Source organism: Drosophila montana, unplaced genomic scaffold, assembly GCF_035044405.1.
Source record: "Drosophila montana isolate Dmon_TW-CO22-7 unplaced genomic scaffold, ASM3504440v1 contig_1505_1, whole genome shotgun sequence".
NCBI classification, from domain to species: domain Eukaryota; kingdom Metazoa; phylum Arthropoda; class Insecta; order Diptera; family Drosophilidae; genus Drosophila; species Drosophila montana.
Genome location: NW_026996452.1, coordinates 4,503,475 through 4,529,123, shown reverse-complemented (window position 1 = coordinate 4,529,123; position 25,649 = coordinate 4,503,475). Strand labels below are relative to the sequence as shown.

Genomic DNA, 25,649 nt, shown 5'->3' with positions numbered 1-25,649 from the left:
AATACCAACATTTAATTAAATATGCAATGCGAATTAGCCTATAAAAGGAAGGCAGAAAACAAAACGGAAAATCAACAGCCAATTGCCAGCACAATATCAATGGATAAAATATGCAACAACAACAAACACACAATTGAAACTTTGCCACGCTTCGAATATTCAAGCGAAGCTGGCACGAACAAAAAAAAATATATAAATAAAAGTTGCATTGGACTGATATAAACAATTATTAAAAGCCACCCACAGTCGGGTTGTTGGCGGTCGGGACAGGCTCACAGTCCAGGCAATATGCATAACAATGGCATGGCGGCAGCTGATTGTTGGCTACCCCACACACCCACACACCCGCACAACCGCACACAACCGCACACCTTCCATGCTGGACACACGAGTCCCCTTTGGCCAAATAATTAAGCCTGCCATTCATTAACCAAACTTGGACCGGGGCGTTACAGCACAACTGAGCAAAGTTGCGGCCACTTTTCTTGCATTGTGTAATGTAAAACAAAAGTTTTTATATAGCTGTGCCCGTGTGTATGTGTGTGTGTGTGTCTGTGTGTGTAGAGAAATCAGCAAATCAGAGAAAACGGCACAATCGACAGCTCAGACATGCTGTTTGTGTGTGTGTGTGCGCAATGCAAATACTTTCAGCTTTCAGCTAACGTTAAGCGTTGCATACTTTGAGGCAACTGCCCATTGACCAGACCGAATTAATTTACGCCTTCAGCCCTTTGGTCATTTTGGCCAAGTTGAAGGCAAATTGCAAGCTGGCGCTAAACTTGGTCCGCAGAACAACTTCGAACCGACTGTGAAATAAAACAAAAATATGCCCACCATATATTCGTATAGATGTGTGTGTGTGTGTTAGAAATGAAATGTGGCGCATTAAAGCAGCCTGTGTATGTGTGTGTGTGTGTGTGTGTAAGAAGCGGAATGTGACGTATATTTGCGGTTTTGCGGCACATACTCATTTTTATAGGATACTCCAAAAATCTATTAGAGACGAATAGAAAATATTTCAATTTTCAACTATCAAGTGCAGATAAATCGAAAGCTTTAATATTAATAAAATAATTTGAGGTCTAAATCAAATAGTAAATATATTAAAAGACTTCTTCTAAATTGGCATAAGTTCTTTGTATAGTTAGGTCAGGCCAATTAATATTCAAAATGCTAAATAAAAAACCCAGTACTAAGCAAAAATTATAATAACAATAAGAGGTTGAAAGTTTACCATACCAGCATATAAGTATTATTTGTGCAGAATAGTTAGAAAAGATTAGATAAAAGACTTCACTGAGAAATTAAAAAAGATTCTCGCTGCATCTCAAAAAATAATAAAGATGAGAGTTAACGATTAATTAATAAATATAAATTAATTCTCTTTATATTTAAGAATAGCGTCAAAGCCTTAAGACTGCTTGGAATAAAAAACGGACTTTTTGAAAATAGTTGTTTTGAAATCTTATGAAAACTTTTTCACATATTGTTCGTGGTATTTTTTGCCTTTTTCAATTGAAAAACTCAAGACGAAAAACGTTTGAAAAATTTAGCTGCTGTGTGTTGCATTTCTTTGCCCGGTTTCCCTTAACGTTCTCGACAAATTTACAACAACTAGCGCTCAATTTGGCAACACATTCATATGTTGGCCCTTTTGCCGCACAGCGACAACAATCGTTGTAGAGCCAAACAAAAAAGAGAGAAAGTCGAGAGAGAAAAAAGAGGGAAACACACAAAATAAATGCAACACTTGACGGCACTTTAAGTAGCCACTGGAGAGCTGACCAACACAAGTTTTTGAAATTTTCAAAAGCTTCACGAACAAAGCATTGCATATGCAAAAGAAGGACCAACTGCAGGACAAGCCCAGTGGCTCTACAAATGTGGTCGCATTGTCCAAGGGCGGTCAAGAGTTTATCAGGGGCACAAGGTTTATGTAACGGGCTCCGACTGCAACAACTTGACACTTTGCTCAGCTCCCAAATGAGCAACAAATACTGGGCTTGGCACAGTGGAGCGTCGTGTAGGTGGCTGCATAGATAAGCAAATGCGCGTTGCAAAATGCTCAATCAACAAAGAGAGACGCCCAAGCGGCAGTTATTAATGCCACGTTATCAGCAGCGCGTCTCCAACTGTTGCCCATTACTCGCATCTCGCATCTCCCATTGCTTATAAATTTCAATGTCCTTCATGTTGCACCACCACCACCACCAACAGCAGCAGTAGTAGTAGCTGTAGCTGGGGCAGCGGCTGGAGAATTCTGTTGCATAAAAAGCCAAAAAATTAGCATAATTTCAGGCGCTGCGGCGAGCACTTGCCACACTTGCGGCCACAGATAAAACGCAAAATGAACGCGACTCTTCCCAGTGTCTGTGTGTGTGTGTGTGTGTGTGTTGAATCTTTGCTTGTGTGTGCGGCTCGCTTGCTATTTCCGGTGCATCGTGTTCTACTTGCTTCAGCCGCATGTGAGTTTTTTGCGCTTGGCCATGAAGTTGTTTTGGCTGCTCGCAACATGTGGCACAGCTACGAATACTCGCACACTAACACACACTCATCGTGGCATTTGATTTGCATAAATGCACAACAGCGACACACTGCGTGCTGCTCGAAGATCCTGGACAATGCATCCTTAGAGGCACCAAAAGGGAAGCAGTCTATAATGTGATTGTTTGCTGCTATGGAGACAGGGCGAGAGGGAGAGGCTATCATATTTCTAACGGAAATAACTATAAGAGAGCCAAAAGAAAACTACAAAATCTGTAAGCTCTATGTGAATTTATGCAAATCGCATAGAAAGGCGTTAAGGAGATGAGCTAAGCAATTAGAACCCAAAGAAAGAATGAGGAGGAGGAGTGAGAGAGATAGAGACTGAGAATGGGAAGTGGACCGAGAAACAGATTATGAACGTAGATCTTTTAATATATTATCCCCATCGTGTTGTGTTAATATCATATAGCTATTTTGAAATCTATGAAAATCACATAGAAAGGCGATATTTTAGACAGGGAGCGTGAGTGAAAGAAAGAGGCAATAGATGGCTAAGCAACCCTTTATTTTCGATTCACTTGGCTTTCTAACAATATTTCCATGATTTCAGAACAAATTTTTTGGTACAGTACAAATTCTAACAACTAAACTGCCATGTCCTCGGTAGAAGAATCAACCAATCCGCTACGTTTCGCCGTACGAGCTGATCCCCTGGCCAGTCCCTTTATGGCCAACATGATGCTGGCAACAGCGCCGCACATTGTACATAGCTTGCTGCCGCCTGCGACTACAACTGGCAGGGTGCGGGAGTACAGTCAGGTCGGCGATGGTGTTCACATGAGGCAGCAATCATTGCCGCTGCTGCCGCTAGTGGAGCGCGCCCGTCCACGTCCACATACGCTGGTGCGCAAGGTGTCTGTGGTGGGCAGCCATGTGCTGCGCTATGTGGGCCGGCACAGCAACTTGTCCACGAGGCGTCCCCAATTTCAAAACTTGCAGCGCTCGCAGATGTCGCCCATCGATCAGCAAATGAACTATGTAAATACCTTTAACTACGATCGGGTGGATGACATAGACTGGGCAAATCGCAATAATGAGGCGCCAACGTCCAGCTCTGGATTGTTGCACATGCAGCCAGAATCCTATGCGGTGCGTCTTATGCTGCCGTCCAATTCCGAGGACAGCTCCCTGCTGGGGCTCTTCAATTGGAAAATTTATCTGGGCATGCTCTGTATTATAGCCGTGCAGACTCTCCTCAAACTGGCATACCAACAGATGTATAGCATTAGTTGAGCCCCATAGTGTTATACGATTTTATTTATAAGATGTATAACATGAACTCTGAGGACTTGTACCCAACTATACGTAGGACTTGCTAACGTTTCACACAGCAGCTGAATCAAATTAGTTATGTTTATAATTGAATTCCAAATTTTTTAAATTAGTTACAACTACACATCAATAAACCGGACTGACCTGAAATCCAAATTGGGAAATGCGAAATTATTATTTTGTTTTTAGATCTGTATTAGGAATTACAAAAACAATTTTTACTTAATTAATTTACGGACATTTATTATATGTTCTAGCTACAAATTTTGATTTTAAAAAGCTCGTAAAAAAATAAAAATTTTTAATTATGAAGCATTGAACAAATATTTTTTTTTAATTGTCAATAATATGCAAGCATGTAAAAATATACGTAATTGCTCTTGCTTAGTATAAAACATATTTTTAACTAAAAATTGCAGTCCATATTTTGGCTTTAAAAATAAACTGATTAAAATGTATTCGAGCAAGCGCGTGTCCTTAGAGTCCTTTGAATTATGATATCAGTTTGCTGGCGGCTCGCTTTCATCCAATTAACTTGTTGGCATATGCGCAATATTCATATTACTTATTCATATCGATGTATATTGCGCTTATTAAACGCTTCGACTTGCCCGCCAGGACGGCCAGGAGAGTCTGGGGGGAGCTAAGGCAGGACGAGTCAAGTTCAGCTAACATGAGAGGGAAACGTGCGAATAGAAACAATTCATTTGCCTGCCACTCAGATTCTCAGCTGCTTATTCCCAAAGCTGCGTCATCATATTGTGTATCTGTGTGCGTTTTTGTGTTTGTGTGTGTGTGTGGGGGATTACTTGTATGCATAGAGGTGGCCAATGATGATGCTAGCGTGTACACACTGGCTTCATAATTCAAAGTGGCAACACTTTTGCTAGCAGCTGAAAACTCAGCTCGACAGACGCCGCTGTGCTGGAGGAAATGAATGATGGAAATCATCTCTCCAGGCATTTGGCCCCAACAATCTAATACGTGATATACAAAACAGACACCAGTGCGATCCGAAATGAATTGAAATGTCAGCAGGCGGTCGACGGGTGTGTATTTGCCTTTTTCGTGTGTTGCACCACTTGCAGCAGTCATTAATAATTGCATGTGCCACATGGGGCGTATGAGCAACTTGGCTAGCAATTTACTTTGAACAACTCAATTGCTGACATCAACAATGAGCTACGCCCCATGCACATTCCTTCTTCTTTTTTCCCATTTCTGGGCAGCACTTGTGTCACTTGACATTAATTAAAATCGCTCGTTAGCTTATTTCAATGCCAGAACGCTTGTGGCTGCTTTCATTTTGCTGTTGCCACAATTACCTGCAGCATGCTGCAGCTTAAATATAATTCCGTAACCCGACCCTGTCGGGCATTATGGCTGCTGCTTGGCTTCGGTTCCCGTATGCCATATGCCACACTCTACTCGTACTTGAGGCCTGCACCACAGCAATTAAGTATCGACTGCATTGGCCCGTGTTTCTAATAAGCTTCATTGAGTCTGCAGGTTGTGCGTGCTTGATATTGGCATTTGTCAAAAATTCCGAGCAAATGCTTGAACGTTGCACCTGAATTACATTCAACCCATATTCAAATAGGTTTAGGTAGATATACAAAAATATGCATGTACAAATGTTTGACAGTCTTAGTCTATACTATTGCATTTATTTAAATATTTAACTAACTACGCCTGAACTTTAAGGTATATACATAATGTAGGTGAGTCGTCGCATCTGTTTTCATGCATTTGATCCAGCCTTAGACGCATCGATTCGTTGACAATCAACAGCCACCGTTGCTCTTACAAGAACCGCCCAACGATCCACACGGCCAACCACAGCCAAGGATCATATCGTGCAGGTGTTCTACAGTTGAAGTAGATATTTAAACCAATTGCGTTTAATAATTTAATCGCTTACCTTTCTGAACCGGACCAATAAACATTTTGAAGATTTAAATATACAGAAAATTTAGGTGTTTTTCAATCGGACTCTGGTGCTAGACTGAATTGAATATAACAAAATAGATGTTGGGTTGCCTTGATCGGGATTAATTTATCAAAGCTGACTTGATTTTTGGTTTAATTCAATTTAATTTTTATACTTTTGTGATTATGATATGATTCAAAGCATGCGTCTATAGTGTACGAGTTGGTCAATTGAATTGTTTTTTTTATTCATTTATTAATTTATGTATTCACCCTTCTGAACCGGACCAATAAACATTTTGCAGAAAAAGAATACAAACAATTTAGATGTTGCTCTTTTGGTGTCTGGTGCAAGATTGAATTCTAACATAAAATAGGCAGATGAATTAAATCGAAAGTGATAGGTTTTCAAAGGTGGTTTGATTTATATTTGATTTCAATTTTTTAGATATGATTGTGAAAATGCAGGCACTAAAATTAAAATAGAATATCTGGCAATGATCTGCAGAGGCAAATATATGTAATACAGGTCAGAGATAAAAAAATACATATATTTTTATTTTATTTCATTTTAATTGATGTGCTTTGTGCCTGAATGCATTGATCCATGTCCAAATGCATCAAACTGGCGGCAGTTTTTACACGGGCCGCTCAATGACCCACAGGGCCAACATCCTGATTTTCAAGAGGTGCAAATTTTGGAAACTTCTCCACGAACTGCGAAATATGCCTAATGTATTGCTGAGGGGTAGAGGAATCGGGCAAAACGAATGTGTAATGAAAAATCGATCAATTTTAAGCTTTAGTCCATAAATACAAATTTTTTTTTATTTATGTTTATGTTTAACATCTATTTTTGTGTTTTAGTTGCCCGAATTAATTATAAGAGACTTCCCTTCTTAATGCATTGGTCCATGTCCAAAGAGCATCAAACGAGCTGTCGACTTTACTTGCACCCGCTGGTGTCGCACGTGCCGCTTAAGGATCCACAGGGCCAACCGCAACCCAGGATCATGTTGTGCAAATGCTCTATGGGAAAATGAACATGAAAGCTGATTATTTAAAAAAATATATATATATTTACCCTTCTGAACTGGACCAATAAACATTTTGAAGATAGAATTTTACAATTTATTTAGTTGTTGCTCGCTTAGGATAACTTTCAAGATTGAGACTAGAAAGTATTGTTGGGACTTAGGTGGGTAAAATATACGATTGAATTTTCAAAGGTGCTTCGACCTATATTTCTTGTTGAAATTCATATGAGCTTTTATTCGTGCAATTTCAATGAACTGGCAGCTGGAACTTTCGTGGACTTCTTAAAGTATATGCACGTATTAATATAAATACATGCAATATAAAATGGTATACACCATGTCAGATAAGGTTGAATCAGATACGAAAAGAATGACTTAATTGGTGGTTAACATGCTTCCAAATCTTGGATTATCATGGGTGTAGTATCAGATGTGCTATTTTAGAATAGTGTTCCTTAGAACTTAGCCCGTTTGTTAATCCTATACACTAGAACAGGGCCGACTAAAATAGTGGCGGTCAGTTTCTACTTTAAGAGAGAGCCTTTAAAGGTCTTAATGATCTGTGCAGTTCAGTTCCTTTCAATAAATCAAAATACATATCAAACCATGACCACAGTACGCAGCATTACACTAGTTACCTACCTGGATTATTGGGCAGCATTTCATACTAAAACACCTTTGTTTAATAATAATTTGATACTTGTTGCCTGAGGGGCTTTTCCCAAAATGTCGTTTTATCTGTATGCACTGCTCAAAAAGCAGCATCCGCTGGTGTCTCCGGCTCCACTTAATCCACAGAGCCTATCGCAACCTAGATAATGTTCAAATCTTCCGTTTCTATTTAGTTTACTCGTTTATTTTTATAGGTGCCCTTATGTACCGGAAGGTAGAACTGTACGTTGGAGGAGACTAATTTATCAAGGGTGCTTTGAAATTTCTTTCCCAGCACAGATTCTTTAGTTTTATTCGCAATGTGTATGATTACCCAAGAATGAACCTAATTTATTTTCATATACCATCTTGAAACTACCCAGGAACAACCAATGGCTACTGCCATAGGTTCAGTATTGAAAAGAGAGCGTTTTTGGTAAGTCTCACTTCGATTATTTATTAAACATTCTTCACGTTGAACAACAATGCCTTAAAATAGCGTTTGCAAGTGGATGTCGTTTGTGGTCTATTTTCATATGGATCAAGGCAACTGTTGCACATTAGTCCGGGTCCAACACCGCCAGCTTAAATATCACCAGCCGCAGCCACCACAGCAACCTCCACAGCAGCTACCACAACAGCCACCACAGCAGCTATCGCAGCAGGGTCCGCTCAGTGATCCACAGGGCCAACCACATCCCAGGATCATGTTGTGCAGATGTTCTATAGAAAAATGAATAAAAATAAAAAATTATGAACTATATTTTATGAAAAGTATTTTTACCTTTCTGGACCGGACCAATGAACATTTTGAAGATTTTAATTTGGAAAAAATTTAGGTGTTATTCCTTTGCTGAGTAGGGTAAGACTGAAGAAATTCAACAAGGAGCGGGCTTGGGTCGAACAATTTATGATTAGTTTTTCAAAGCTACTTTGATTACAAGTTTTTAGTCAAATATTTGTTTTTAATAGAATATGCAAATTAACTAATTTTTTCCGAAAGTAAAATATGAAGGCTTCTTCTGATGCTTTTAGTCGCTCTGATATTGCTAAAATTTTGTATGCACTTTAAAAATCCTTTTTAATTTTTAACTGTTAATAAGATATTCCAATTGAACTCTTTTACTGCGAAGAAAGGCAGAGCTAAGTGGCTGGCCGATGCCAATGGCAATAGAGCTTTAGTTCCTTAAAAGAGCCAAGTGGCTAAGTCAATGATTACATTATTTAAAAAGCCCAGCGCAGACTGTTAAATAATTCAATAAAAATATTAAAATAGTATATAAAGATAAAATAAAGATTTTAATGTATTGTTTTAACAGCCATTGTTTGCTAGAAAAAATTGGTACACTAATTTCCTTGAAGAAAATAACCGTATAAAGAATTGTAAAAATGTAATAGAGCCCAGACCATATACCACAAGTAACTCAAGAGCTGAGAGTAGTTTAAGATATCGAATCTATTCTGCAAAAATATATTGCATTTAAGCCAGACCACAAAACTCCTACATTTTTATACCAAAATGCTTTTGCTTCTAGACGTCAAACCTGATTTTGTGTGGCTTCTGCGACTCCTGCCAACTGATGTGCATTAGTTCTGTTTCGAAGGACAGTATGCCGCAGCCACCGCAGAAGCCTGCAGCAGAATCCACAGCGATTTACAGAACTGTATCCAAGACTGACCCCAGGTATGAGAAGTATATTAATCCAAAATGTTTGGAAGCAGTGATAAGAGCTTTGGTTTGTAGACGTTTGTCTCACGAATTGTGCAATTTAATCTATATAGGATCAAAGCCATTTGAAATTTGTTTTTAACAACCAGCCACGCCCTTAAAGAGCCCCATTAAAGCCCACAAAAACAAGCATAATAACGTCTCACAACAATTTATTAAACATTCCTCATGCCGAGACTTTGCACATGCTTGCAGATGTTAATTGTGGTTTCATTTGCTTCGCAAAGATCCTGGCAACTGATGTGCATTGGTCCAGGTCCAAAGGTCTTTAATAGCTCGTTCAAGATTAGCAACAACCGCCGCAGCCACCGCACAAGCTGCCACAGCATCCACCGCAGCAGGGTCCACTCAGAGATCCACACGGCCAACCACAGCCAAGGATCATCATGTGGAGGTGCTCTTGGCAACGAAAAGAAATTTTATTAAAAACATAAGCTAACAAATATTAAAACACACATTTTACCTTTTTGAACTGGACCAATGAACATTTTAAAGACAAAATTAAATAAAAAAAATATGTAGGTGTTTTACTTTTGATCGGTGCCGTAAGACTGAAGCTATTGAATTGGGACCGAGCCTAGGTGGGAAAACTCATGATTGATATTTCAAATCTACTTTGATTTTAGAGTTTTGCTAGCTTTATATTTTTTGTCTGCTTCCATTATTTTTGGTATGTAGAAAATGTAGATGAAAGTTCTATATGCAACATCTGCCTTACCTTTACCATAAGGAGAATAATATTTAGACGAGAGTTTTATAAGCTAAATCTGCTTTCCCTTTACCATAACCATGCTTTTGCCCTATTCTTGATGACTTAATTAACCTATTGAGCTAACTTTATATACTCTGCTTATCTGACTAATTATAATTGCTAAGCTTAATATATTAGTATTAAGTTTATTAATGTTCAGCCTCCAGCTAAATAGCTTGTAAGATTTCCATAAATTCCTTAGTTGAAGCACACTTTTTGTTGCATTTATATCTTAGTGTATATTATATATTTATTTCGTGCATCAACAAATTAATTTTTTTATAGTAATTTTAAGAGTATTAATGGATTTATTAATACTCATCATCAGCATCATATCCAATTTCCTGTTTAGTTGGAGTTTTTTGCTGATTACTTTCATTGCTTTGATAACATTTGGCTAATTCTGCCCATTCCTTGATGCACTTCCTGCGCTTGACTGTTATCCCGTTATACACATCCACACATCTCTTGCGCTTCTTCTTCATGGCACCCCGCTCGACTTCTTCGTAAGTCCAGTATAGTTTCACCTCCAGCGGATACATGCGGGCATTTTCGCTTTTCCGCTGAGATTCGCTTAGTTCCGGTGCCGACTGTACGCCCTCCGAATCACTTGACTCATAGCATTCAAATGAAGCTCCGTTTAAAATGCTAGTGGTGTCCGAACCATCCTTGAAACTAGATAATGCCGACAGTGCCTGTGCTTCGGGATCGCCCAGACCCAAGCTCGACATCTTGTCCAGACAGTCGTTCACCGTAACGTTCATTTTTTTTGGTGTTTTTTATTTTGTTTTTGAGTGTGAGCTCTAAGGCAACCAAAACAAAAATGAAATGAGGGGAGCTAATATATTTGATTAAACGTCAGAAGTGCGCCAGAGTTGCCCAGCTATTGGAAAGTAAATGATTTTCATTTTAAGAGAGTTGCCAAGTAAAGGTTTAACAAGAAGATGCAAAAAAGAAAAGGTGTACTTACATATAATAGTATCTGTTTAAAGAGACTTATTCATTTATTAAAAGAAAACTAATTGAATTTACCTGAAAATATGTTTGCTAAGTTTCAAGTCTTCAGTTCAAAATAAAACACACACATTTCTAAAAAAATGTTTGTACTTAAACTGCAAAACTGGCTGAAACCACTTGGCCAACCTTCGGACAATGACAAAAAGCAATCAGCTTCAGATGGTCAGGAGGTGAATAGTTCGCGCTGTGCTGTCTTTTTGTGGACCTTCAATACGCTTGCGTTGCAATTTAAATAATGCATCAAATGAATTAAGTCACCCGGCCAAATGGTTCTCCCACAGCGTTTCCAGTTGCTAGCGTCGAGCTGGGCGGTTAAGGGGGTGTGGCCTTGTGAGCAAACTAAGCTAAAATAAGTATTTAAGCCAAATGGAGTAAATCCATTCACAGTTACCATAAAAAACGAATCATGTTAACAAAGAAATGAAATGAAGCGCAGACAAAAAGCCAACCAAGTTAAGATGGCGACTGATTCTGAGTTCCATATGTATATAAAAAATAAGAAGGAATGTGGAGACAACATCGAGAAGGTGTCTATGAAATACCCTGAAATACTGCATGGTAATTTAATTTTCATCAAACTTTTTATATCAACATATGAAAATGCTAATAATTTAATTAAGTTTTACTGTAAGCTGTACTGTTATTTAAAGCCCGAAACATATAAATATTAATAAATATATTGTAATCTAATATACGCAGATATATAGTTGTTATAATGTTTTAAATTATTATAATATTCTATTTAAATGTGTTAAAAAATCATAATTACTATTTTATTTTAATTAACATGTGATTTATTTATTAAGAAATATTGACTATCAATTAACTAAAACATTCTTTATTCGATAGATTTCTTATACGATTGTTATGTGATATAATATTCTGAGAGTTTACATCTGTTTGCATAACTTCTGACAAAGATATAAAACCCTCAGCAAGTGTATTTGACGAAGTATTAAACTCTCTTTAGCAATAGTTGTAAGAAGGATTTTATAGAAAAGGCAGCAGACAAAACGCTTAAACAACTGCCCGGGAGCCTGAGAGAGAGAGAGAGAGAGAGAGAGAGAGAGAGAGAGAGTGGGATGGTGAGGGGAAATGGACAGACGTGTTTGCGAGGCGACATGCGAGTAGGTATCCAGTTACATATATACACACATACATTTTTTTGTTGTACATAAATATATAGCATGTGTGTGTATGTGGCGCGTGTGTCATTGATATATTGCTTGAGCACGAGACGGGCGACTCGTCGATACAGGAAACACACGCAGACACTGAAGACGCCAATAAAAGTGGTAATGATGCAGTGTGAGTGTGAGGATAGCAATGCGGGAGAGAGAAAGAGAGAGTCGGGAAAAAAATATATCAAATCGAAATGTTATCAAATGTGAAATGCCAGCAGGCAAAAGGGGGTTGCGTTGAGTGAATGTGCGGCTAGGCAAGGTTGTCTATGCGACTTAAATAAAACCTGTTTTTCTCGCGACTATTGCAACTCTTTATGGCCACAAATATGATTATATCAATTGGTACGCCACATTTAACTGTGTTAGCTTAATTTGCAGCTCGACGGATGTGCCACGCGTGCGAATCACGTATACGCTGGCGCTCGAGGGGACGCCAGATATGTGACATGTGTAGCCAAAATTACCGCAACTAGCGGCAACCTGCATCTAAATAAAACATAATATATGTGTACGCCATCTAATTAAATGTATCCGCATGTAATTTTGCAAACTAAAATACATACCCTGCACACACACCCACACACACACACACAGCCGGAAAAGGGCTGTAGCCACAGTGAGGGGAAAAAGTATGCTAACTGCTTAGAGCTGGGGGCAAGTTGTTGTTCGCTGCGACGGCAGACTTTTGTGTTGAACTGTTTACAAACGGCAGCCCTGGCACGTTAGGGGCACTCACCCACACGCACACACACACACACACACCCACACGTATGCACATTTGAACATTTGAAACGCAGCTTCCGGCAAAATATTTCAGTTGAAAATTTTTAATGAGCTCGAAATTGTGTGGGGGTGCAAATAAAAATAATACGCAACAGCAAATAAAATCAAATACGTAAAAAATACTTTTCGAATTGATTTTAATTGCAAAATACTATAAAGAACATAATGGCCAATCAATAAGTACGTGCTTTGTTCCATAGGTTACGGGCAATGCGAAAAAAAAGTACATATATGTATATTTGAACATATATTTGTATATTCGTGTATTTGCAAACAATGCAAGGTAAAACCTGCGTACAAATATACATATATCAAGTGTTATATGAATGATGCGATGGCTTGTGCTATGCACTGAGAGAAAAGGTTCATTAAAAATTATGTATATGAATAATGTGGCTGGAAATTACAGTACAGAGTTAGCTATACACATTTTATGTACATATTAATATATATTAAATTAAATTATTGGCAAAAACAAACGATTTAATTTTAATTTTGTTGTTTGTTAACTTTAAGAACTGTGTTGCTTGTTTGTTTACATGTGTTTGTTCATTGTTCATTCTGTTTTAATTCCGTTAATAAAACATATCTTTTAATGTTAATACAATTTTTTTGAAGTGGAAGTCATGCTGCAGCTATAATTACATGCGGGCATAAATTTAATTTTGATCTTCTACTGTGTTCCTTTTGCAATCAATTCCTCTCCGTGCAACATATCGTTGCCTCTTTTGGATTTTTTATGGTGTCAATACAATGCATGCATAAATATGCCACTTACATTTGCCCCCCGCCCTCCTCAAAGTGAGTGCGGGTGTGCGGTATGTGTGCTTATAAATCTCGAAAGAATAACATGGCAGCAGTCAGCAGCAGCAACAGGACCTGCAGTCCTTAAATAACGACCAGACATACAAATATGTATAAATTGTAAAAGCATATGCAGCAAATGCTGACGAATCTGACGCGTCTGACGTCGTGTGAGCTGTTGTCGTATATATTTAGGAATATATATTTTATTTTATTTTATTTTTTTTAACTGACATGTCTGACATTTTGTTTTAATTTTACAGATTTACTCAGATTTGTTCAGTTCGGTGACGACTGAAGCACTGCAACCCTTAGGCAGCCATCAATGCTGCATGTTTTCAAAAGTTGTTAACGGTTTTGTCAAGCGAACCATTCATATATTCATAACTTACCCACACACACACACTCACACACAAACACATTAAATATGTATACATAGATATGCTGATATTTTGTCTCTGAGCATGCGACACGAACTCTAAATGCCTCATACCCTCCGCGTCTGTCTATCTACACGCTTAATAAATACGAAATGCACATGTTCATAAATAAAATATCTTAACATATATATGATTATTTTATTTCTATAGCACAACTTTAAATGCGTGCATAGAGTTTTAGGATTTTCACCATAATGAATATAAAATTATTCGGATCGACATTCGTGGCTGGATTATAATATATATAGATATATAAAGAAAGCCTTTTTTCTTTGATCGATAAATACTGCAAAGAAATAAAATAATATGCATTAAATGTTCAAACAGACGTAGTTTTGGCATAAATAAAAGTTTTTAATTTTATTTTTTTATTTTAATTAGGTTTAGTTCGTAGAATGTGTTTGAATAATTTTTGTGATATTTTAAATTTTGTTTGTACTTTTTATATGTTATATTTAGTATATTTTTTAGCAGTTTCCTAGCCAAACGTTAGCTTAAACTCTTGAACCCATACAAATACATTTTAGCCTTTTAACGAGTGTTATTGATCCATTCCAGAGCCATGTGTATTGCTATCTAAGTACATTTTTAACGAACAATTTCCCGTTTCCTGATTTGCACGCTTCAAAGCCGCTTCAAAGTCGAAGGGTGCAAACGCTTTAGTTCCGTTGGACGCATCCGCTACACAATTACGCTCCAGACCCATCCCAATTAGTGAGGCAGTTAAATATTTTGCTTTACATTTTGCAACGGAACTGAATTTGTCAAATTGTCGTCAGTTGTCAACTTAATTATCACACAATTGTTTGTTATAATATATTATTAAATGCCCAAATTACTGACAAATGCAAACATAATTAGGTGGATTTTGTGCTCGTCAGCTGAATGAGGAAGTCCCATATATCCTATATATATATATATATGCGGGAATATTCGTTTTACCAGCACAAAGGGCTTTACCAGGCAGATTCTGTCAAATCAAGCCAAAATATGCTTTGGGGTTTGATTGGTTTTAAGCAGAACCACCCGCGGTCAACTGTTGAAGCCTCGCATATGCAATGCAACATGTTCAATAAACGTGTATGCTATGATTTGCAGTTACAGCTTTGATCGCCAAACGTTGGCTGCGGGCTTAGTTTTAGAATTTGGGCACATAGCGTATACGCAGCTTAAGAGGAGAGAAATCCGTATGGCCCGCTGGTTATTAAATGGTTCCAACGCTATGCAGCTTGACAGCTTACCAGGCCGGGTTTCAACTGCAGTCTGTTGTTGCTCCAAGTTGCACACACACACACACACATACACACACACACACATACACAGTTGTTCCTGTTTCTAAGCGCGAGTTGACAATACACTGCGCTTCATCAGCTACTCGCAGGCATCGCTCTTCATTTCGCCACGGCGATTGCTTTTGTTGTTGCTCTGTGGTCTACTTTTTTTTTTGTTCTGGGCCCTTGTATCGCTTTACGTTTTGGGCCTTATTGCTGTGTATTGTTTTCAGTCAACCGTGGGGCAAGGTTCAGGAGGCCATCGATTGTAGATGTGGCGTATGCGCTTTTATTTACAGCTCGTGCTCTATTGATGCGTTTCATATTGTTCCGCTGGGCCGTTGCTTTGCTGGCTTTTGGGAATTGTTGCGGTTTTTTTTCAATATGGTTCTCAGTTAGACCTGAACAGTTTAATTGAAGAGGGAGTCAAACGGACCTAGCCCAACAGCCGCGTGTATCAACTGAATAAATCTAAAGGTTAAATTGCGTTCAAAGTGTCGCTGTGAGTACATTTCGATTTGGATATACTTTGGAAAAGTCAGTTTCTGAACTCTACACATTTTTAAGAACCCATTTCACCATGTACGATTAAGATTTTTTAAATTGCCTGTTTTAATTACAATTTCCCTTTATATTAGTTTGTTGGGAAATTCCCTGTGAATTTCCTTTCAGACTCTGGTACTGTTATTTTTTAATTTCTCCATATTTCTTGTCGAATTTATACTCAATAATTTTAAGTGTTCAACTTTCTTATATTTTCAGAACCCTAAGGACATTATTAATTCAATCCGCAAAAACATATCGAAAGTGAAAATGACCAGCAGATAAAAAACAAGTTTTTGCTTACATTCTTAGCCATTCACCTTTGCTTCTCAGTACATCAATTTCCAATTACGTTCACAATATGTTACGACGGTGTGAAATCAATAAACTGGCCACAAAAACTGATGGAAAACCTCTTCGAGAACTATATGTCAGCTTAACACCTTGAGGTTAAATCGAGTAGCACAAAACGCATGGCCAGCATGTGCAATTTAGCCTTAGACCGCAAGCCGGGATCTGCTGCAGGAGAGGAGCCGGACCATGATAAAAGTTACAAAAGCGCAAAGCAACAAAAACTATTTCTTGGGAAAAGCGGGGAGCCAGGTCAAAGGTATTGTTGAAGCGAAACAATTTCGCCAGCACTTAGCCGTTTAAACCCTAACTGAACCGAGAGCGCACGTTTAACCCTGGGATGTGGAATAGCAGCAGAAAAAAACAGACCAAAAACAAAAAAATATGAACCCTGAGACAAAGCGTCCGCGTACGCGAATTGAACGGGATGTTAGCTCAAGATTTGGTTGGGGCTTGATTTCGAACCACCCAAAAAAACGAAAAGCAAAATGAAAAAAGAAAAAATCAAAAAAAAAAAATACTAACCGCATAGGGTTTAAATTTATAACCAACGCGATGCTGTGCCCCTGCAGGGCGTTGTGCGGGGGCGTGGCTAACAAGCAGCAAAATGAAAGCCACTGTGAAATGCATTTTCAAAGTTGTTGCGCGGCGCAAAAAAAGTGTGTGTGTGTGTGTGTGTGTGTGTCGCCCGCCCATGTGACGGCGACGATTTGAGGTCCTGACCCCGCGTAGCATGCCATGCTATTTACCTTTTTCCTTTTTTTTTTTGTTTTTTTTTTTGCTGGCTGCTCTGGTCAGCTGGCGCCCAATTTGATATAGCAACTGCAAAAATGGCAGCTCACCTTAACGGGCAACTCAACGGAGCTGAGCTCAACTGAACGTTGCAACAAAAACTTGTCACATGTGCAACGCAAAATTTCCGCTGTGTGTTTAGGTCTGCCTTTGTGTAGGTTTCTACATGAGTGTATGAGGGTGTGTGTGTGTGTGTTGCATGTGTGTGTGCTCTGCACCCTTTCATTTTTTGTGTAGCTTTTGGTCGAATTTCAAATGTTGCTTACTCTGCTGAATACTCGGACATTCGGACATTCGGACATTGCATGTGCCATCGCAGTTCGAGCTGCTCTACTTTTTATAACTTGTCAGGGGGAGGGTACTATAGATCGGCCGTTGAGTGTGTATTTTATTTAGTGGAATACTTAGCAGCTAGGCCCTTGGTATCTGCATCTTTATATCAATATGTATTTATGCTTATATGTATATCGTCTGCGTCTTGATGTTTGATTCTATGGTTTAACAAGTTTTCTACTCTTTCTCTTAAGTGCTAATATTTTTCTCATGCTTTTCTTTTAAATTATGATATTTTTGGTGCATGTTATGCTTTATTTAATACTATTCTAAACAATAGAATAATTCATCTAGCATTTTGTGTATTATAGTGTTTTCATTTTTAGTTGGCTGTCAGATCTAACAACATTCAGCGAAGCTGTAACATACTTCTTACTATTTGCTAGACTTTTATTAAACATATACATTTGAAGAACACCTGTGCAGCACACTCATGTCGCATTAACAGCAACAGCTACAGTATTTTAATGCCAACAGCACGCAATTCTCGCATATTTATCGCTATTTTTGCAGCTTTTTCGCCACTTGCCACAAATATTTGCATCTGTTTACATTAAATATGCGAAACAGTTTCATATATTATTTCATATTATTATATATGCGAAACAGTTTTATATTTGCTGGCTTATCAGCTGAGATCTAGCGCACACCCCTCCTACACCTTGTTTGTCACAATATTTTGTGCTTTTTACGAATACCCAATAATTCCCAATTGTTTCTGATAGCTGAGAGCACAGTAAAGCACGTGATTTGATTGTGAGAATAGCCGGCGACCATTTGAGAGGGAGGAATTTAGAAATCCTTTTAAAAAGCTGATATGCTATGTCTATATCTCGATTAATTGTAATAAACTACCAATTTACGAAGAAAAGAAAATGGATTTGTGAGCGTTTGCTTGCAGCTAAAAATGTAAAAGATGCAAGCAAAAGCAAAACTGGCCGTTTTCAGTCAAAGAAAATAACTGCAATATAAAAAGCTGTCTAAAAAAAAGTAAAGGTGTGTGCGTGTGTGTGTAGACATATGCGTACTGCTGCAAGCAAAACAAGCATTGGATATCAGAAGCTTAAATTTTTAACAGCCGCTCTCGTATTTCTGGCTACTTATTGCAGCACAAAAATACTGTCGAGTTATTGCCTTTGCTGTTGATGTTGTTGTTGTTGTTGTTGTTTTTGTTGTTGTTGTGGCTTGTACGACACACAAAAAGCAATGTTAGACAGACCAATAGACAGACCAGATACAGCACGCAATGTCTGTCTGCCTGACTGCTCCACAACAGAGCATACACACCCACATACCAACACCAACACCCACACCCACACACCCACACAATTCGTACACTTATGCACATATTTGTGTGTGCGAGTGTTGTGTGTAAAGTACTTTTTCTTGCTGCCTCGCTTGCTAGCTTGGTTTTTCCTTATCGGAAACGAGCTTATTCCGTTCAATGAACTGCAAAATATTGTTTACCTCTGAGCTTCGTCTACCGCCCCTTCTGCAAGAAGCTAAAATTGCGTATACGAATCGTTTTCCCTCATACAACTCCTGTTGCACACAGCTTTTTCTGTTTTTTTGTTGGTTTTGCTGTTGCTGCACATTGACATTGCATTTTGATAAATTTTTATTGCATGACCGTTCGAGACGGCAGTTGAATTTGTCATTAGCGCATAGAAAAAAAATAATATTGCACATTACTCATACGCCCCGCTGGGCGCAGTCTCAAGTGTGCACAGCTTGAGTTTTGGCTGAATAAAGTTCAGATCAACCGAGTTCAATGAGTGGAGTTGCTGTGGCAAATATTTAAAAAATGCCTTTTGGTTTGTATGCGAAACCGCTTTCAACAAACTTTTAATTTGCAACGCATTTGCTGGTAGCATGTCCGCATTTTTATGTCACTAACCACAACACAAAACCAAGGGCTACACCGGCCAAAGAACTTTCAAAACACGACATCTGACATATTTTGGGCAGAAGTTTGGTACCCTTCTCAATTAAGCTGACGTTGCGTATGCGTAATGTGTGGCCAGAGGAATATGGCGGAAAGTAATATGGGCAAAAAATATTACGTTGATGACAAAAAGTTTAGCATGCGTTGCTTTTGAACTTTGATAAGGCAAAAAGCAACACGTAAGTCCGTCAGCCTTTGTGAAAGCCGGACAAATGTGTCCTCGCAGAACACTAAACTTTCAAGTCTTTTAAACTTGAACAATGTTTAATTGCTGTACTAGAAAGCAGATAACTACATATAAAAATTCACATATATACATACATATATATATATATATAAAAAAGTCGATAAGCCTAAGTTTAAATAAATTGTTTTGCATTTTTAAATGGTGCTTTAGTTTAATTAACACCAACAATTTGTTAGACTTGGCAATCTGAAATTTTCCCAGCTGATTTATAAAAAAATGTTGATCCCTCTTTATGGTAATTTCTATATTCCTTTTGTCCTCTACACGAACAATTTATCAAGGTCGGGTGCAAAAGTTTTTAACTGCGGTCCGTAAACAGTCGCAAAGATGCAGATTGATATTGAAGATTACCTGATGTAGGCCAATCAGGCAACATTTGTGGGTTAATAACAACCAAGCACTTGCCTATATGAGTCCCAAGTGAATGCATTAATTATGCTGAAAATTCAAGTTTTCTAAGCATTTACATTTTATTTGCAAATTTCTCTCTCAAATGCTGCGAAATTGTTTGCTTTGCTCTACGAGTTTATCTGAGACGATCACTTTATTGGACATTAAAAACAGAAACGTGACGGCACATCAACGCCAGTTACATAATATTAAAAAGCTATACAAATGTCACATAAAAAAATGAACGAAACAAAAAAAAAAACAAACTTTGGCAAGAGTCTTCAGGCAGGGCAGCTACTTAGCCTGAAACATGAGGCCAAAAGTTGTTGGCTGCCGCGTGTGCTTGTAATGACAATAATAACAACAATAGCTACTTGGCTAACACACATACATATACGTATGTGTGTACGTAGGCCTGTATCACATATCCACACATATCATGTCCATCAGTCATAAACTACTGAAGGAGCTGCTGGCTTTGGCATATGCCCACGAAGGGACGATCGACTTTGCTTAACAGCAACATGACATAAAACGTAAATGGCATAAAAAGCTATAATGTCCCGTTACTTGTAAGATAAACAATAACAAACCGTTGACTTGTTTGTTACGGCCGCACAAAGACAAAAGGCCGAATCTGCTGCCAAGTAATAACTCAGCCTGGGCGTGCCGCATGCAAGAGCCACAGCCACAGTCAGAGCCTGAAGCTGAGGCGCCCAAAAGCGGAACAGGACACGCCAAGCGTTTGGCCCATTGATGCCCGACCGTACTTCGTACTCCACATGTCGATGCCAGAGTTCTCTACGTGCGTGTCCCTGTGTATATGGAATAAAGCAGTTGACGTGACTGAGTATAAAGTTCATATAAATTTAAGTAATTTATATGAGGGCTATTAAGCAGTTCCCTATTAAGTAAACATTTAAATAATAATTTTTTCTAAGTCGGTAATATTTTACATAAAAGAAATAAAACAGAGGCAAACTCAACATAAGACATTTTCTTTATAATTTAATACATTTTTTTGGGGACTTGATACTTCCTTTTAAATTGTTAACATTCGTTGTACTTGAAATAATATTTTATAGTTAATTTATTATTTATTACTCATGACTTTACTTTAAACAATATTTTATAGTTAATTTATTATTTATTACTCATGACTACTTTAAGATTTGCATTATTCATTTTTATAGACCCTTCCCATTAGTTGCGTGACACTCAAAATACACAAATTGTATTTGTTGTTGTTATGCGAACATATTTTTTATCTGTCTATGGCTACATCATGTTTACAAATGTAAAATTCAATAAAATGTAACGATTATTTGTTTTCGACGATGATATTTCGATTGCTATTAATATATTCTTGCGATGCTTACAATTTGTTTATGGCATTTCGTGCCATTCCGACCGACAACAACAAAGCACAAGCCGAGCTCCTTTGCGATGACAAATGGCAACTTAATTCAATTGAGCACATTTTTTGATACTGAACGTCTTTAAGTCCTCTTTGCGGGTAATGGGTGAAACTTTGAGCTATATATATATTCAGAGTACAGCAGCTAGCGAAGCATATCGATGGAATATAACACGTATACGCACTGTCTGTCTGTCGCCAACAGTAGACAGTCCGTATATGTATTTCTTCAGTTTTGACAACAGCAAATCGCTGTTCGGGCGGGCAAATTTACAACCACCAAAAACAAAAAAGAAGCTGACCATAAAAAAGTATTGGAAAAGTGAAATTTGATTTAAGTTATAAGCAGCTACACAATATTATTTGCTCTGCATTTTGAATAGGCATTAAATAAAAATCATGGCATTGTGTTAGATTGTGGGTCAGCGCAGCTCTAGTCGCACTTGATATAATGTTTATAAATTTATGATTGCTGCCATGTGCTGTGTCCCTTCTCTGCGGTTGTTTATTTATGCGCTGCCAGCAAATGCATTATTGAAATACAATAGATTTGTATCGCAGGTGTGACACCCGTTGGACTCTTTCTGCTATATGCCCAGCCACCGGCTCAACCCGTTGACCACACTTACAAGTTGCGTTGCCCACAAACCATTGTACAATAACTTATCGCATCCTGCCTGACGACAACCCACAGTTACCCACAGTTGCCCACACTTCACCCACACACACACACACACACACGTTGCTTTAGCTGTAATATCCTGCCAGGCAGCAACAGGCCTGCATCATTTTGCGTGTGGTTATTGACAAATGTATATCCAATTGTTTTTGCCTCTCTTTCTATCCTACGCTCGTGCTCTCTCTTTCTCTTTTTTGCCCGCTTGGTATCAGCTGCCTGCTACGTGACGCTTATTACAATTTTCCTCACCTGTGTGTTTGCTTACATGTTTTATTGAGCTGCAATAATTTCCGTTTTCCTCCCCTATTTTTTCTGCACAACTCTCTAACACTTCATTGAGGTCAGTTGCCATGTGGGGCTTAAAGGTAAATGTTTATTTATATATTTAAAAAAAAAAAATGGGAAACAATGCCAGGTAGCTAACTAAATGTTTGCTTTACTCAAATATTCGATTGAAATAGCTTTTAAATATATGAACAAAACATTAAGTGGATTGCTTTTAAATACTTTTGAAACCCTTTGAACCCATTAATATGTGATAGGCAGAGGGAACGTACGTCCTACTGTCTGCGCAGTACGAATTTGTTTTCGATAATCGACAATGCCGCGATTATGTCGTTAAAAAGCGACATAGCTCAACCGAGATCTTTAAACGACATTACTCCGCTATTGACAATGGCAAGATTAAGTCATTAAAAGCGACATTTCTCTGCAGGTCAAAAACTATATAATTCCGCGAGCAGATATGACGTTTGAAAACGACATAATTTCGCGCAAGAAGTGTCGTTCTTAGAGCGAGGAGGAGGGTGGAGTATGAGGCGGTGGCGGGGTTGAATGGGGTCGCGAGTTAGTTAGTCGGGTAAGGGGGAAGCAACTTTATAAATATTTTTTTAATTGCCTAATCAAACGAGCGCGTAGCTGCATTTGGTATTGATTGAAGATGGTTTAGGGTAGCCCCCAGTCGGGCACTTCCGAGTAGGAAACAATGTATTTTATTTTGAAGTGCTTTAAATTTTCTGCCGCGTCGGCAGCATAGCGAATTGAACATCCAAATGCCGTGCAAATATTTTTTCAATTTCTGATTTGCCTGCCATAAAAATAATCAAATATCAACTATAAAGGGTGGAGTATGAGGCGGTGGCGAGGTTGAATGGGGTCGCGAGTTAGTTAGTCGGGTAAGGGGGAAGCAACTTTATAAATATTTTTTTAATTGCCTAATCAAACGAGCGCGTAGCTGCATTTGGTATTGATTGAAGATGGTTTAGGGTAGCCCCCAGTCGGGCACTTCCGAGTAGGAAACAATGTATTTTATTTTGAAGTGCTTTAAATTTTCTGCCGCGTCGGCAGCATAGCGAATTGAACATCCAAATGCCGTGCAAATATTTTTTCAATTTCTGATTTGCCTGCCATAAAAATAATCAAATATCAACTATAAATGCTGAGTTATAGTTCAAAAAGCTTTATATATCAAATGCCCGACCAAACCTCGTGCACGGCACTCGTCGCGTATACGTAATGCCTGGAATTTATCCCATGTGCGCATCGGCGGCCAAAATCTGAAAATCGAGTCTCGTCCATTTTTATTTGCCGGCATTTTTTGTCGTTTTATTTGCTATGGTTTAGTGTTTTTTTTTTATCAAATATTGGAACATGGCGTTGCAATTGAAATTGCCTTCGACGAAAAAACATTTACGAAGAGCGAATAAAAAACGAACCCAAAACCTAACAATTTTAATAAAAGAACCAAATAAATTGTATTAAATTTTAATAAAAAAATATTGTGATATATTTTTTGAAATGCGACGAAATTGTTGCGAAATTTCGACTATACGAAAACAAGTGTAATATATCCTGCAGGCGGAAGGAAGGTTGAAGCATAGTTAACTTGGAGAATACAACAAAGGCAATACAATCGAAAAAGTCAGGAGTTAATTATCTGACCGTAATAAAGGGGATAAGATGCAAACAGACTATTCAATATTGATTAAAATATGTTAACAAATATGTGCACATTGGGTTATGAGAAATCACATAAGACCTGGGTCACCCAAACAATTACATGCTCAAGAATGTGAACTAAGCCTGAAAGAAGACACCACAAAATCAACTTCTACGGTTTGTAGAATAACAGCAAAAACAACAATGGCAAGTAAAAAAGTATGAAATGTGACAACCACAATTTTATCTGCCTCTTGTTTGTTGTTGTCTCTAGCAATTTTTTCTGACCAAATGCAACAGCATTTTGTGGTTTCGACAGGACCAAAAAAAAGGGATTTTTGAAATTGCACAAGCAAAAAAAGAGACCTAAAGACGCAGCAATTAAGCTGTATCAACAGGCAGGGAAGGAAGTTGTGTGGGAATTGCGTTCGTCACAAACGAAAATTGAGTTAGGTCGTAGGCCCAAATTAAACGTCAGTCATGGACTGATCGATAAAGAAGCTGGACAGTTAAACGTAGATGCCGGATATATATATGCGCATAGATGCTGTGTGTCCATGTTGGCCGCAGCTTGACCAAACAATGGCCAAGACAAGGACACAAATTTGCATAACAATTCGTTTCAATTTGAATAGCACTTTCTTGCAGCATAACCACATAATGTTGGCCATTATTAGCGCTAGCCAGGCCAAGATAGCCCAAGCTCTGGTCAAGTGAATAAATGCGTAAGCAACAATTTGGACTTAAATAACAAGCAGCCAACAGCAGACGCTGGCGCTGCAGTTGGCATTGGCCATGATTTAAGATGCAACTGCAAGTGGCAATAAATCAAATCAAAGCTTTTTTTCTGCACTCTCCCCCGCACGACCACATCATGGGCTGCATATAGATGGAGGCAAATGGCGCATGGATACGACTTGGAGCTGAGATGGGCATGCGGGCAGGTGCCTTGTGGCCAACAATAACTTAATTGCAAAGTCATGTTTGCTTTGTGGCCATGTCTTAGATGTTACTACCTGATGCAGTTATTGTTGTTGTTGCTATAGCTGCTGCTCTGTGGTTAACTTAACCCAAGCACGCCAAGGGCCAGCTGCAGCAGGCAGCTGGCACACACACACACAAACTCTCACAACATACTCCAACATACCGCCCATTATAGGCAGCTGTACACGACTGCAAGCACCGCAAGGCTGTATTCGTATTCGTGTTGTCGACATGGTCATTGGGAGAGTTGCTGCCAAGCAAATTTCTTGGAAATCTGGTTACCAGCTGCTGAGAGCCGAACACTGTCAAAGCCCAAGTGTGTTAATGTGTCAATGTTTTTGGCTATAACAACATTTTAAAGCAAAAATGAGATTAAGTTTTGTTTGATTGACTAGACGTAGCCCAGTTTATAGTTGCAAATATTGTTGATTTTAGATCAATATTGTCTCCCTGTTTGGGAAATCAAGTGCCGAGGGAATCTCAATGCATTGGCCAAATGCATATAGTTCAGTTAGCAGAGATAATTTTAATGCCTAATATGTCTGGACTGCAACAAGGAATTATTCGTGTTATAGGGAGCTCCTAAGAACTAGAAATCTCCTTCAAGAATATGTT

The 25,649-nt window shown here is 38.4% G+C and overlaps 3 long non-coding RNA genes across 3 annotated transcripts; all 3 read right to left on the bottom strand.

Annotated features, from left to right (window-relative positions):
• Positions 1-5,466: 5,466 nt before the first annotated feature.
• On the bottom strand, positions 5,467-6,036 carry LOC135435350 (uncharacterized). The gene is made up of 3 exons (XR_010437365.1): positions 6,022-6,036; positions 5,741-5,957; positions 5,467-5,686 (listed from the first exon to the last, which is right to left on the bottom strand). It is a non-coding gene; the product is annotated as an uncharacterized LOC135435350 (long non-coding RNA).
• Positions 6,037-6,541: 505 nt separating this feature from the next.
• LOC135434743 (uncharacterized) lies at positions 6,542-8,377 on the bottom strand. Its single transcript, XR_010437281.1, has 4 exons — positions 8,221-8,377; positions 7,428-8,159; positions 6,833-7,361; positions 6,542-6,777 (listed from the first exon to the last, which is right to left on the bottom strand). It is a non-coding gene; the product is annotated as an uncharacterized LOC135434743 (long non-coding RNA).
• A 923-nt stretch (positions 8,378-9,300) lies between these two features.
• Positions 9,301-9,820, bottom strand: LOC135436316 (uncharacterized). Its single transcript, XR_010437503.1, has 2 exons — positions 9,629-9,820; positions 9,301-9,564 (listed from the first exon to the last, which is right to left on the bottom strand). It is a non-coding gene; the product is annotated as an uncharacterized LOC135436316 (long non-coding RNA).
• Positions 9,821-25,649: the final 15,829 nt, after the last annotated feature.